At 42.0% G+C, this 15,833-nt stretch overlaps 1 pseudogene across 1 annotated transcript; it reads right to left on the bottom strand.

The window, feature by feature from the left end:
• Positions 1–7,802: 7,802 nt before the first annotated feature.
• On the bottom strand, positions 7,803–8,993 carry LOC308415086 (testis-specific Y-encoded-like protein 1; annotated as a pseudogene). The gene has a single exon. The product of its transcript is annotated as a testis-specific Y-encoded-like protein 1 (transcript).
• Between the last annotated feature and the right edge of the window lie 6,840 nt (positions 8,994–15,833).

Genomic DNA, 15,833 nt, shown 5'->3' with positions numbered 1-15,833 from the left:
ATTTAAATTAAATATATCCAATGAAATCAGAAAAAAAAATCGGGTGATTAGGGTATAAAACTTCTTCCTGAATTAGTGGTTTCATGGGGTTTGTGGGTTCAAAGAGATTCCCCCAAACAATTCAGGATATTGTCATTGCCAGTGTTGCCTTCCAGAACTTGAGGATATAATCCTAGTACTGAGTAGGAGAAAGGATTCAACAGTTAAGAGACCCTCTGATCTTCCAGAGGAACCATTTACAATGCTCAGCACTTACATAATAGTTCACACCTGTCAGATTCTATAACTCCAGTTTTGAGGGCTCCACTATATCCACTTCCCTATAATGGACATTGTGGGCATATAAATACATGTGGTACACAGACATGCAGGTAAAACAACCAGAACAGTGTGCTGGCAGAGAATCTAATCCTTATTAAACATTATTTAAGCTGTTTTTTTTTTTTTCTATTATATACTTTTGAAAATCTTGGATGGCTATTTTCTTGTTATAAGGTTACTTTAGTAACTTAATGACAAAAAATCAGCCTCTCAGAGACCAGTAAATTGAGTTCTTTTAAACCCCATGTGGCATTCCCAGGCCTATCACTCCCTGTACTTTTGAGACAGTGGGGCAGATCACAGTTGTCTCAGATCCCCAGGGCAGAACCTGCACTCAGTGGGAAAGGATTGTTCTTTTTATACTTTGTTCCCTACTGAGAATGCAGAGTCAGGGGAATGGCCCTTAGGGAATGTTGCTGGCCATCCCAACCCTGCAGATGTGTGAGATTCTATCCCTGGGTAGGCTGGCCTGGATCAAATAAGTTTATCCCCCTCCCCACTCCTTCTAAGATGATGGAGGAGTTGGTGGCTAGAGAGGTCTTTCTGTGGGAGATATTTTTTGCTGACTGTAACTCTGACCTAGGAGCCTTGGGCTTTGGGGTGTTCAGGGACCCCTATGTTCGAAGAAGGGAACACCACTTGGTTTGGCCTGGGGGTTTCTGCTCTGGCCAGTACCAGGAGAGCCTTGGTGGAAGAGCCTCTTGGGGGACTCAGAAGCACTTCCCTTGGAAAGGGCTCTGAGAATTCTGAGAGGATTCAGGGAATTCACCCTAAGCAGGGCTCACCTACCCTAGGCTAAGGAGGTGCAGGTGCTGTGCTGGTTTGAGCTGGTAAAGCATGGCCTGCCCTGCGGATGGCTTGTTGGGCTCCCCAAACATAATAAATAAGAACTTTTACTGTTAAAATTGTTTCTGTCAGACAAGCGAATGCCCCAAATCTGCTGCATTTTTGAGTGTTCATTGGCAAGTCCTCACAAAATTTCAGGCCTTTCTTTCTCTTATTTTGTTTTCTTTTTCTGTTTTGGTTTATTCTTCCAAGGCATGGTCTCTGTGTGAAGATCTGGCTGTCCTGGAACACACTTTGTAGACCAAGTTAATATAAAACTCATGGAGATTGCAGGTCCACCAAGGGCTCAGAGTGTATCTGAGTAGACACAGCCTGAGTCTGTCATAATCCCAAAGGGGTCCAAAACAGGTCGGGCAGGCAAAGAACCACTCAGGACTGGTGCCTTGATTTGTTTGTCTGTTAGTCTCTTTGCTCTGAGTCTGACCCCTGTTTAGGATCCTAGGCCCCTATTGCCTAGAAGCAGGTCCAGCAATGGCTCAGAGTGAAGCAGTTCTTATTTCCTTGAGGTCAGTGTTGTCTGGGAAGGACAGGTTTGGATGTAGAGGCAACCCTTAAGGCTATATCCCCAGGGAGTAGCTAGGCTGAGTAAGGCTGTAAAAGGTCCCAGGTGGCTTGCAGAGGAATCATTCCCAATCATCCTTGTGTCTTGGTGGATGGGATAATTGCTTAACAACAATATGCAAGGTGGCATTACAGGTTATATTTTGGTGTTCCAGGTCTTGCACTTCTGAGACTCCAGAGCAGGCCTGCCTGGATAGAGCTCTCTTGGTTGCATCAGAGCAGATGCCTCCAGGCAGCTTGGTCGGGATGGATAATTGGAGAGCACTGGCAGGCTTGTGTCTTGGAGGCTCTTAGAGGACTCTCCCTCCACCAGCTGTGACTTAAGACCTAGGCAGTGCATGGGGTAGGGGAGGTGGTGGACCTCTACAGACTCTCAGTGCCCCTGTATGAAGGCTTCTCCTAGATAGTGACAGTTTCCAAAGGAACATGGTTTACACTATCTGGTACCCAGAGATTGCCATCTGCCCTGGAAACTGTGGCTGTTGTTGTATATAATGGTGAGGTAGAAGCAGAAAGAGGAGGAGCATAGGTAGGTGTGTGTGTGTGTGTGTGTGTGTGTGTGTGTGTGTGTGTGTGTTTGGAGAGAGATTGGGGGGGAGACAGAAAGAAGGATCCCCCTGTGATGATGACTTCGGGATTTTGGGAGAGGGACAGAAAGCAAAGTGTCCTCAGAGTGTGGCCTGGTGGTTACTGATGGTATGGGGTGAGGTGGGGGTGGGATGGAAGGTTAGTGAGAGGAGAGAGATTGTGATGGAGCTGGAATTAGCTCCTAATGGTTGCCTGGCTGCTCACTGCCTGGGGATGCTTAGTAAGTTCTTAGAATTGAGGCCCCAAGGCCAGGGCCTGGTAGTCAAGGGGGCATGTTGGGGTGGAATGTTCCATTCTTCTTTGTACGTGCCCTTCTCTTCAGCTCATGGTAGCAGGCGGCCTGCCATGGAGATTGTGCAATTGTGCAGCCTGGACCCTCTGTGGCATCAGAGGCCAAAGGATGACCAGATGACATTGTGGGACATCTTCTGACACAAGTCATATTGCCGGCTACCTGAGATATGGACCTGTGGTGCCCGGGTAAGAAGACAAAGGTTTTCGGGACCCTTCTTGTTCTTTCCAATGGGAGTTGGGGCTCATACCAGGGAAACATGGGGTTTCACAGGCACAAACAACAAGCAGCCCACCCATTACCCTGGGTCCCCTGAAGATCCTCCTGCTGCCAGTGGGAAATCCATAGTTGGGCCTAGTTTTTACTGACTGATTGAGTTTTTCCCTATCCACAATCGGTGTTCCAACTTCCCCTCTGTCCTGAGCTGTGCCATGACTGATCTCACAACCCTGATTTCATAACAGTCCAGGATCATCCTGAGAGGGACTTCTTGGCAGTCAGCATGGACCTAGAACCTAGATTGTGCTCAGAGACTGAGAGTCAACACCCTCAAGAAGAGTAGGGACTGTCAGCTTTAGTGGGTACCCTTGTAGGCAGGTTCAGGCAGGCAACTGCTGGATCTCTGGGCAGGTCCAGTTCTGCTGGCCTTGCTGGGCACTAAGATTGAGTGTGTGTGTGGGGCCTCAGCCCTTGGTCTTCAAGTCCAGGAATTTGTTTCTTTCTGAGGCTACGCCACTATGGTCATGATTGGCCTGGGCATTCCATATGGCTCTGCTAGGCTCCCCTCAAGCAGCAGCTCAGGCCCCTGGGGGCCCTTCAGGAACTGGCTTGTTTCCTGAGTTTAAGCTGTGCCTGTTATCCAGTCCTCTTTCTCTCTGCAGTGCGTTCCCATTGCCCCTGCAACCTTCAACACCCTGGACTCTCCCGATATAGTGATAATGGATGGACCTCTACAATTTTAAGCCAGCTCTAATAGTTTTCTTTGATATGAGTTACATTAGTCATGGAGTCTCTTCTTAGCAATTAAACCCTAAGACAGTAAAGAAGTCTTCTATCAGTTTACAGGTACATCATCAAGGGCAGAAACCTGAAGGCAGGAACCAAAGCAGAACTGGTGTGTTACCTCTAGCTTCCTCAGCTATCTTCCTTACATGGCCAGGCCTCATCTGTCTAGGGTGGCATTACCCACAGTGGGTCATGACAATTATCAATTCAGAAAATGACACACAGCCATGTCCACAAGCCAATCTGATCTTAACAATTTTTCAAGTGTGGTTTCTCCTTTCTAGCTCAATCCAAGTTTGTGTCAAACTGACAACTGTAGCTTCCTATAACATGGCAAGGTGGAAACATCTTATAAGTCTTCAGAATCTCTGAATTCAGGAGAAATTAATGAAGGCAGTCCAATGGACTGGAGCAACAGTTAGCCATGAATAAAGCACTGCTCCCAAGTTACTCAGTCTTTCCTAAAATGCTCTCACAGGGACATAGCTCAGTGGTACAGTCCTTGCCTAGCAAGAGCAAGGTCGTCGGTTGGGTCCTAAGCTCTAGAAATACAAATAAATCAAATAGATGCTCACACAACTCCTTTTCTCAAAGACACAATAGTAAAGAAAAGTGAGAAGTTGCCAACGTCTTTGATGTTTCCTCTTTCCCAGTTTGTTTTTTCCTAAATTTGTTTGAGAAAAAATTTTTTAGGGATGAGCAATTTTGAGTTTTAAGGGACAAAACACCAAACAAGTGATTCTCCCTTTATTGAATGAGTTCCTCAACAGCAAAGACAGAATGATCTCATCTAATCACATTCAAAAATGACTAAGGCAGCTAACATTTAAGACCACATTACTATTCAATAGCAAAGAACGATCCTTCAAGTGTTAAGCACTCATGAAAGTGATACAATGCCAAGCCCAGATTTGATGCTGCTAAAATACTGTTAAATACAAAGCCTATGTAACTCATACACAGCCACTCTATTATACAGCACATGCCTAGAGTAGAACAACCTATTTCAGGCTTAATTTTCAGTTATTATAACATCTACAGTAAGTAATTTCTGAATACAGTGCATATCTCTCCATTAGATGATAGCCATTTAATTCTAAAAAATATGAATCTACACTAATCTTTAGAATTTGCTAGAATTTAGAAAATTATTAACCATAGAGTGTAATTTTAGCCTCAATCTACTCTGCATATAACAGAAGTAGAATAAGTTGCAGAGTACATTTTACAAACAACTATTGTATTTTAGGCATTCAAGTTAATAAACATATCTCACCTCTTTTAACCCAGTATTCTTTAGTGATCTTGCATTTTAGCTAGATAAACCTTGACTTACACAAAAGCATATGCAGTTCATTGGAAGAAAGTACTAACTATTTAACTTTTCAAAATATATTTACTTAGAGATTCATTAAATAATGTCCTATATAATTATACCTGGCCAAATTATTGGAAAACTGATTTATATTTATATGCCACATAAATATAAATTTATATATGGAATATATATTTACCCCAGTTTTGACAATATTCTCAAAATGTAATGTGAAAGCCTGAAATATCTTGTTATTCACACTCTGTAAATTAGTTCATGTTATTTATAGCAAGTCTGTGTTGAGCAGATGAATATACCCAAGCACTAACCCATGATTCAGAGTGCCAATGTATTAGACAACATATGCCTCGAGTAGACTATCTTATTATCAGTGTAAGATCTACATTACAATGTTCAAAAGCAAATAAATTTTACAAGAGTATTCAACATGAAGTGGTGTTATTGTGGCAGATGAAAAATAATACATTTAAAAAGTCTAAACCTTGTCTAATCATTAAAAGAACATTTTGCTATTTATCAAGTTGCTTTGCAAATTTTTCGAACATCAATTTTACAAATGGATTGAAAACTATCATCATGGTTTTTAAGGCAAGATTGTTGGGATTCGGTAAACCCCACCCCTCAGTTACCTGGCAACAGACAGGTATTCTCTGCCCCAATGACCTGACATTCTAAAAGGGGCTGCTTGCCCCCTCCTCCTCCTCTTGCTCTTGTACCTTTAACATCCCTCTCTCCACAGGCTCATGGCAAGCCTCGACTCCTCTCTTCTCTCTGCCTCTACTACCCTCTTAACTCCCCCATGACCTAAATAAAATGCATTCTGTACTATACCCTTCTGTGGCCGGTCTCTTATGTGGATGGGATTACCAACATGGGTCCTACAGAGGCAACCCTTACACCTCCAGGGATCACTACACCTCCACAGGCCATACCATTCCCCACACACACCCTTCATCCTTTTCCTATCACTTATGCCAAAACCCAGGATGTCTTTGTTTAACAACAAAGATAGCAAGAAACTTCTTCCCTTTACACTAAGTCTTTCTGGGCACTTACCTCTGCAATCTGTGTGGTTCATTTCTTCAATCTATAAATTGCTGACAACTATGTGCATTGCATGGTAGCTTCAATAAAAAACTAAATACACTTAGCTCTATTTCGTAAGGTTTCTAAATTCTAAGGGAAATGAAAGTAAAAATGTGAAATAGTGTTGTTCTCTACATACGGTATCATGGGATTATTTGCATATCAGGTCTGAAAAGCAGTAGAATGTATCCATTTTCCTTCTCAAGGCCTAGCTGTATGCCTTTTAAAAGTGTGTAATTCACTGCAGTGAATAATTACTATATTTTCCAGGCAAAGAGGTCCCTAGAAAGGTTATCTTACACTGGGGAACAGAAATAATACAAGGCAGAGAAGTTATGGCAAAAGGTTTGAAGTATCTGACAAATGAAAGATAGTAATAAAGTTAATATTTTCACAGATGAAAGGGTCTGAAATGGTATATTAACTGGTAAGTACTTTATTCGTGTCTGCTTATGAAATGCACATTTCAATAACACATGAAAATATCATTTGTGGAGACAAATTGTGAGACTGAGTGAAGATATGGGAGTACTGCACAAGTTGTGTGGAAAGGTCTCAAATCTCAGTAAACAATTGTAACTGTCAACCTTCTAAAGCAACAGAACTCTAACAGTAACAATCACTCTTTAAGCAGAGAAACATCACTGTGTTCTCTTGATATGTGTTGGATAATGTTTATTGTGCTCATTTACAAAATCTGATAATTCAACAGTCTTGTTAATTATACAAACCCATTGAGGCAGGTTTTTGGCCAAGGTATGGAAAAAAACTATACAACAGGGTCCCGTGCTTTTATTTACCATCATGCATTAAAATGGCAACAAAAATATTCATAATACAGTGTTAATCTGACAAAGAAATTTTACAGCTAATTGCAGTTTAAGAAGAGACTACCAAGGCAGTCAAGTCGCATATTTATTTTCCCATGAAGACAATAATTTGATAGACACATTTACTAAAGACCAAATTATTCAAACTTTCTAAGAATTTAAAATACTATTGAAAAGTGTTACTAATATTCACATAGATTTCAGTATTGTAATGACTATTGTTCTCCCAAAGGGTTTCAAATGAATGCAAACAGAAGTGTTTAAATTTATCCATAAGCAAACAAGTCACATTTTACTGGATATTGGTAAAATATGAGCACAATATTACATTTTCACTGACATCAGATCACACACAGAGAGGTACATAACCAAAACTGGCACTATGTCTTTAAATAGCATTTGTCTAGGCGACATTCAACACTCAGAGAAAGTATTTTTCTGAGAAATACTCTTCCCATCGCCTTTGACCAAACTGTGAAAGCACACATCCTGTCTTCATCCTCAGATAATCTTATCTGACTTATTTTGGTTCTATGCCTTTTCAGCTCACTTTCCCTACTTAGAGTACCCATCACAATCTCTTTTCTTCTTTCATAAACCATTAGAAAGAGTGTGTCTAGTTTTGTCGCCCTATAAGCTTTATAGGGCATGCTAACCACATGCTGAAAGGGTAAACAAATAAAGACATCTAGGTGGCAGTAATGGGTAACAGTGAAAACAGGATTCACAGTTTAATATACAGTTTCAATGTTCCGCTTAAAAAGGGTACAAGCCCTGTCCATGAATCAGCAGATACGAATTCAGAACAGCATGGGGGCCATGTGAAAGCAGAAGCAGGTCCATAGTCTTAATGTCTAAGTGGAGAAACTATTCAGACAGAAGATGCAGAAAAGTCAAGAGCAAAGAAATCAAAACACTGTGTACCCGCTGCATCTGCTCAAGCACAGGTGAGAAGGGACCCTTTCAGTTGCATTTTCAAAGGTAAAAGGTAACCTGACTGGAAGCCAAAGGCCTGGGAATCAACACTGGCTCCCTTATTGGTCGACACCGGGGTCTATGGATTCCTTCAGGAGACAGGTAGTATTGCAATGGGTTTACCCACAGGACTTCTTTGATAATCTCCGGGATTCTGTCAGATTCTGGAAAGCTGTGTTCTGAGAACAAGTTAAAGAAGCTGCAGATAATGTCTTGGTTTCTGGGAATAAAGAACTGGGCTCATACCCCCTCCGCCATAGGATTGGAGTGGAAAGAGACACCACTCGACCAGATGATCTCACTTCATATTCCTTGACAATCAGCTTGTTCCCGAAGTAGGGGTTTCTTTGAAAAAAAGAACTTGAATTTGCTGCTCGTCTTAGGATGTCTCAGTTCCTTCACCCCCAGATTGGTTATGGACCTTAACATCTCTGCATCCAGACCCCTAATCATGGCGGATAACTGAGGGTGGTTCCTGAAGGCAGTCATCCAGAAGTCTGGGATATTCTGAATGATGTGTAGTTATTTCATTCCAGAGAGTGTTGCCGCATCCACCCAAACTTCTGCTCCAGTGTTGGAAGTCCCTGTCATCCTGAGCATTCACAGTGTCCAGTTCTACCTGGATGTCTTCCAGCGGGTTCGTGTGAAGATCTTTGCTTATGTGCCAAGGCTCTGCCTTCTCCTGCGACTCCCTCACTCCTCCACTAACCTCCTACATGTCCAGTTCTTCACCCGCAGGCTTCAGTTCCACCTTCATCACCTCCTCACTCCTGTGCATTGCCACTTCTGACTTCTCTTCTGATGCTACCGCGATGGTGCCCGGTTCAATCCTCACATCGTGGGCCTGGGCTTCTGCTCCCTGATTTTCTAGGGCCTTCTCAGCATCTTTCAGTATCACAAACGCCGCTACTGTGAGACCCACGACAACAGATGGAGTCTGTTCCTGCCTTGCTGAGGCCACTGGAATCTGTGGGTCAAGGCCCGAGACACTCTAGGGCTCTGGGCTCCCCACGATCCCTGAGAGACCCTCACCTGTTACCACCTCCTCGCCTAGCAGCAGACTCTGACCTGAGGTTGCCATGGTAGTGTTTGCATCACAGAGGGCGCGGCTGACATGGACAGAGGTCCCCTCGTCCTGCTCCGGGCTTGTCATGACACGTCCGGTCACAAAGAGTTCAGTTTACTCACACTCACCACCTTTATATGTTCAGAGTAATCTCTAATTGGAGAGTAGGGACCCAGACTTGTAAGGAACACTCCCAGATCTCCAGAACCCGACAGTGGTCTGTGGGTGGATGGGGGTGGTGGTCCACCATCATCAGATTCAAGCCACTTCACTGTGCATACCAAGTGGGCGGGGAGCCTAGGCCGAGTTGTGGCTCCTGTTGAATCTGAGTAGAATCTTGGATGGCTATTTTCTTGTTATTCTGTACCTACAATAACTTAATGGCAAAAAACAGACTCTCAGAGACCAGCAAAGTGAGGTCTTCTATACACCATGTGGCTTTCACAGGCCCATCACTCCCTGAGTCTTGGAGACACTGGGGCAGATCCCAGTTGTCTTATATCCGAAGGGCTGAGCCAGCACTCAGTGGGAAAGGATTGCTCTTCCTTTTCTACTTTGCTCCCAACTGAGAATGCAGAGTCAGGGGAATGGCCCTGATGGAATTCTGCCTTCCATCCCAACCCTCCAGAGGTCTGAGATTGGACCCCTGGGCAGCCAGGACTGGACCAATTAAGTTTACCCCCACCCACCCTCTGACTCCTTCTAAGATGCTGGAGGAGTTGGTGGCTAGAGAGGTCTTTGTGTGAGAGCTCTTCTCTGCAGACTGTAACTCTGACCTAGGAGCCTTGGGCTTTGGCGCACTCAGGGACCCCTCTGGTCAGAGAAGGGAACACCACTTGGGTTGGCCTGGGAGGTTCTGTTCTGGTCAGTACCAGGAGATCCTTGGTGGAAGAGACTCTTGGGGGACTCAGAAGCACTTCCCTGGAACAGGGCTCTGAGAATTTTGAGAATATTCAGGGAATTTAACTGATTTAGGGCTCACTTACCCTAGGCTAAGGAGGTGCAGGTGTGTGATGATTTGTGCTGGTAAAGCATGACCTTCCCTGTGGATGGTTTGTTGGGCTCAAACCAAACGTAACGAGTAAGAACTTTTATTATTACAAATGTTACTCTCAGATAACCGAAAGCCCCAAAACTGCTGCATTTTTGAGTGTGCGTTGGCAAGTTCTCACAAAATTTCAGGCCTTTCTTTCTCTTATTTTGTTTTCTGTTTTTGTTTATTCTTCAGATTCATGGTCTCTGTGTGTAGTTCTGGCTGTCCAGGAACACATTTTGTAGAGCAAGGTAATATAAAACTCATGGATATTGCAGGTCCACCAAGGGCTCAGAATGTATCTGAGTAGACACAGCCCGAGTCTGCCATAATCCCAAAGGAGCCCAAAACAGTTTGGGCTGGCAGGGTGCCACTCAGGACTGGTGCTTGATGGCCTCCTGGCTGTGATTCCTGACACACAAGCAGGCAGCATACACCTCCTGGCTTCTTCTGAGTAGCTCACATTCCCTAATATCCTGGGAGATCAGCCAGGGAGAAGGGTCAAAAATACCTGGCCCTGTCCAGGGATTTGCTGGAGCAACAGAGATGCTTATCAATTAACATACATACATTCTAGGATCTTAGAGGACCAGAAGAAACTTGTATCTCTCACTCTATCCCTTACCTTATCTCTCTCTCCTCCCACTTTGTGTGTCTGTTAGTCTCTTTAATTTGTGTCTGTCCCAGGGATAAAAACCTAGGCCCCGAGGGCCTAGAAGCAGGTTTAGCAATGTCTCAGAGTGTAGCAGTTCTTATTTCCTTGATGTCAGTGTTGTCTGGGAAAGACAGGTTTGGATGTAGAGGCAACCCTTAAGGCTATATCCCCAGGGAGTAGCTAGCCTGAGTAAGGGTGTACAAAGCTGCCAGGTGGCTTGCAGAGGGCGATGTTTATCAACTAATAGGTACAGTAAATATCTAAAACAAAAGCGTAGAAGAAAACTTCCCTACCCTTAAGAATGAGATGACCATGAGCATAAAACAAACCTACTGAACTTCAAATAGGTTGGACCAGAAAGAAATTCCTCCAGACACATTATAGTCAAAATGCCAATTGCCCAAAACAATGAAAAATTACTTAAAGCAGTAAGAGAAAAAGGTTATGTAACATGTAATGGCAAACCAATCAGAATCACAACAGATTTCTCAACAGAAATTATGAAAGCTAGGAGAGCCTGGACAGACATGCTTACACTAAGAGAACACAGATGCCACCCCAAGCTGCTATACCCAGAAAAACTCTCAATCACCAGAGAGGGAGAGAATAAGAAAATCCAAAACAAAAATAAATTTAAACAATATCTGACCACAAACGCAGCACTACAATAAATTATATGTGGAAAACCCAATACATCGAGGGGAACTACATCCTGATAAATACAGGAAAACTCCTAAGCAATAAAACCAAAATGAGAAAGAGACACAGGCACAATTCCACCTCCAACAGCAAAAGTAGCAAGAAACTGCAACCAGTAATCCTTGATATCTGTTAACATAAATGGACTCAATTATCCAATAAAAAGATATAGGCTATCAGACTGGATACATAAACAAAACCCAGCATTTTTCTGCATACTGGAAACTCATCTCAGAGACAAAGACAGGCACTATCTCAGAGTAAATCGTTGGGGATAAAACTTCTAAGTAAATGCCCCCAAGAAGCAAGCTGGAGTGGCCATTCTAATATCGATAAAATTCGATTTTCAACCAAAAGTTATCAAAAAAGATAAGCAAGGACATTTTTACCCATTAAAGGGGAATTTGTCAGGAGGAATTCTCAATCCTTAACAAATATGCTCCAAATGCAAAAGCACTGATATTCATAGAAGAAACCCTACTAAAGCTCAAAAAAATACATTGTGCCCCACACAATAATAGTGGGATACCTAAATACCCCACTCCCACCAATGGACAGATCCTGGTAACAAAAACTGAACAAGGACACACTAAAAGTAACAGAGGTTATGAACGAACTGGAATTAATAGATATCTACACAACATATCATAGTAAAACAAAAGAACACTTTCTTCTGAGCTCCTCACAGCACCTTCTCGAAAATTGACTACATAATTGGTAACAAAATGAGTCTCAATAGATAAAGGAAGATTGAAATACTCCCATGCATCCTTTCAGATCAACATGGTCTAAGGCTGGTCTTTAATAACAACAAAAATCTCAATAATCTCACAAGTTGATTGTTCTAAAAATTGCAAGGTACTGGTGCAGACATAGGCAGGTAGATCAAAGGAATAGAATAGAAGATCCAGAAATGATCCCTCACATATTTGGTCAACTGATTTTTGACAAAGAATCTGTAATCATTCAAAGGCAAAAGGACTGCCTATTCAACAAATGGTGTTGGACCAATTGACACTCAGCATGCAGAAGAATGAAAATAGACCCTTTCTTATCTCCTTGTACAAAGCTCAAGTGCAAGTGGATCAAAGATTTCCACATTAAACCAGGTACCCTGAAACTATTAGATGAGAACGTGGGGAAAACCTTTGAACACAGGCACAGGAGTCAATTTCCTGAACAGAACACCAAAGGCTGGTGCTCTAAGGTCAAAGATTGACAAATGGACTTAATGAGATTGCAAAGTTTCTGTAAGGCTAAGGACACTGTCAAGAAAACAAAACGGCAGCCAAAAGAGTGGGGGAAGATCTTTACCAACACCATATCAGATAGAGGCCTAATATCCAAAGTATACAAAGAACTCAAGAAGCTAGACACCAGAAAATCAAACAACCTTATTAAAACATGGGGTACAGAGGTAAACAAATCATTCTCAATTGTGGAATTTCGAATGGCTGATAAACATCTAAGGAAGTGCTCAACATCATTAGCCATCAGGGAAATGCAAATCAAAAAAACCCTGAGATTCTACTCACACCAGTCAGATTGAACAAGATCAAAAACTCAGATGACAGCAGATGTTGGTGAGGATGTAGAGATAGAGGAACACTTCTCCACTATTGGTGGGGTTGTAAACTGGTACAATCACTCTGGAAATCAGTCTGGCGATTCCTCAGGAAATTGGACATAGTACTACCTGAAGACCCAGTTATTCCACTTCTGGGCATTTACCCCAGAGACACTCCAATATACAACAAAGACACATGTACTACAATGTTCATAGCGGCTCTATTTATAATAGCCAGAAGCTGGAAAGAACCCAGATGTCCTTCAGTAGATGTATGGATACAAAAACTGTGGTACATTTGCACAATGGATTACTACTTAGCTATCAGAAATAATAACCTTATGAAATTCATAAGAAAAATAGATGCATCTAGAGAATATCATCCTGAGTGAGATAACTTAATCACAAAAGAGCAGACATAATATGCAGTCACTGACAGTGGGATGCTAACCACAGAGTCTCAGGCTGCCCCTGGAACAACTCTCAGACTATGTGAAGTTCAAAAAAAAAAAAAAAAAAAAAAAAAAAAGAAAGAAAGATAACAAAATATCATTAGGTTTACTCCTTACACACCAAGAAAACTTGGACTAATTCCAGGCTACATCCTGTTTTACATGTACTTTATGTTCATTGTAACTGGTAAGATATTAATGCACACTATCAAACCTTAAAAAAAAAACAAAGCAATAACAAAAATGTATTCGTATTTTTATGCAAAAATGCTTACAATTTGTACATTTATCTTTGTTTTTGAAAAATAAAGTTCTTCAATTAAAAAAATTATAAAAAAAAATTGTTCTAACGAGATATGCTGCCCTCTTCTGGTGTGCAGGCATACATGCAGGCAGAACACTATACTTAATGAATGAATCTTGTTTTAAAATAAAAAAGAAAAATAAAGTTTTAAACTAGGTAACAGGACAAAATGTTATGAAACAATTGGAGTTTGGCTGAAATCTGTTTAGAAATATTTGGAAGGCAGAGTTGGGAATAGAGCTCAGTGATAAATATGGACTCAGTCTCAGTCATCAGCAACACAGAGAAATACGTTTAACACATTGAATTAGACTTTTCACATCATTGACAAAGTGCTGTTTCCCATAATTATGAAAGAGGTAGACTATTTTACTGCAAAGATAGTCTTATTGTATTATTCCACTGTGTGTGTGTGTGTGTGTGTGTGTGTGTGTGTGTGTGTGTGTCACAGATGCACACAGAACAAGAAAACCAGCTCTTTCTGTCTTCCTCTGAAGCTTTACCAGCTAGGGTGTGGCAGTGGTGACTGGTGTGCTTGCTATGAGGAAATGCACACCTGTCTAATTCCACCATTTTTGTAAGAAACTGGAGAGTAGTTCACAGTTAGATAGGCTAGCTTTCCACTGAATCCATATTCTATTTTTATTCTTCATTTTGGATTTGTTTGAGCAAGGGTCTCAGTCTGTAATGCAAGCAGGCTTTGAAAGGCAATACTCTTGCATAAATCTAAGTGCAGGGATTATTAGTGTGTACCCCCAAGCCTGACTATTTTGAATTGTTTTTGGGACAGGAGCTCATTTTGGGTCTAGCAAAAAATTTCAACTTTTGATGACACAGCCTTAAAACTTGAGTAAACAGCTGTGCAAGGTGGCAAACACATTTAGGCCCAGCTCATAAGAGGCAGAGACAGGAGTTCTGGGTTCAAGGCCAGCCTGGCCTAGAGAACAGCCAGAGGTACAGAGAAACCTGGTCTCATAAACCACAAAACAACACACAAAGCCACAAGCACACACCTGCAAAACAAGAGAAACAAACTAGAGGAAATTTGATTTTTAAAAAGCTAAGATATGTTTATAAAGATGGGATTTGACAATGGCAATGGGATGATCTGACTGTGATAATGGATAACAATATTCCTTACAGAAAGTCCATTTTTGGCTGTGCTTAGGGCACCTATGAAATCCCAGCAGTTCAGAAGGCAGAGGCTGTTAGATCTAACAAACCAACAACAAAAATGTCCCTTTGTCTTAGTAGCTTCATGACAAAAGAGCTTTGCTGAAGCTTGCTTTGTATTGCATGGGCTAGATGGTCCCAGACTGCACTGCTCTACTTGTGAATTTAGCTGAATGTGACCTCCAGAGAGGACAATGACAGTGTCTATGAGTCAGCAGCACTAAAAGCCTTTGTGGTGGGTTAGGTTCTGTTCAGTAATTCTTTGGTTTATGCTTAAAGGGAAGTTCTGAAGGCATTTAGCAAAAGATTCATGACCCTGAAAGGGATCACAGTGGGAAAAGCATTGCTTACCAAGGCTGCTGAACTGAATTTGATCTCCAGAGCACATGGAAAGGTGGAAGAGAACCAACCTCTCAAATCTGTTCTCTAACCTCCACTTGTGTGCTCCTCTCATAACAATAGCACATTCTGTGTGTTTTAAAGAATATTTAGCGAGTTGTCAGACTTGCTCCTAGCGGATAGTAAAAACTTAAGACTGCAGAGTGAAGTCGGAAGAATTTGGAAGAACGCAAATTGTGAACATCAGGATAGACAGTATTTAATGATTCTCCTTCGTTCACATTATTAAACCAGAATAGAAAACTTACCTTCTTCTACCCTGTTTAACTTTTGGTGCTGGATGGATGCCTCGCTGGTTAATGGTGCTTCTGTTCTTCTGGAGACGGGCCAACTTCCATCTGGAAAAGTCCGGCTGACAAAAGATCAACCACTTCAGTGCTGACCTCAAGGTAACTACATTCAGGGAGATGGGATTGCTTCAGAGATTTTTATCGCCTTTTAATTGAGACAAAAATTGCAAGATGTCACCAGGTCCTGTTGTCTCTCATGTTTTGAGATAAGGTCTCCCTATGTAGCCCAGGCTGTATTGTACTTCACTCTTGTAGACAAGGCTAGCCTCAACATTATTGTGATTCTTCTTCTGCTTCTTGAATACTGGTGTACAGAGAGATACCACCAGAGCTGGCAGACATCTTAGGTTGGACA

Source organism: Micromys minutus (assembly GCF_963924665.1).
Source record: "Micromys minutus genome assembly, chromosome: X".
NCBI classification, from domain to species: Eukaryota; Metazoa; Chordata; class Mammalia; order Rodentia; family Muridae; genus Micromys; species Micromys minutus.
This window is presented reverse-complemented; position numbering and strand designations above follow the sequence as displayed.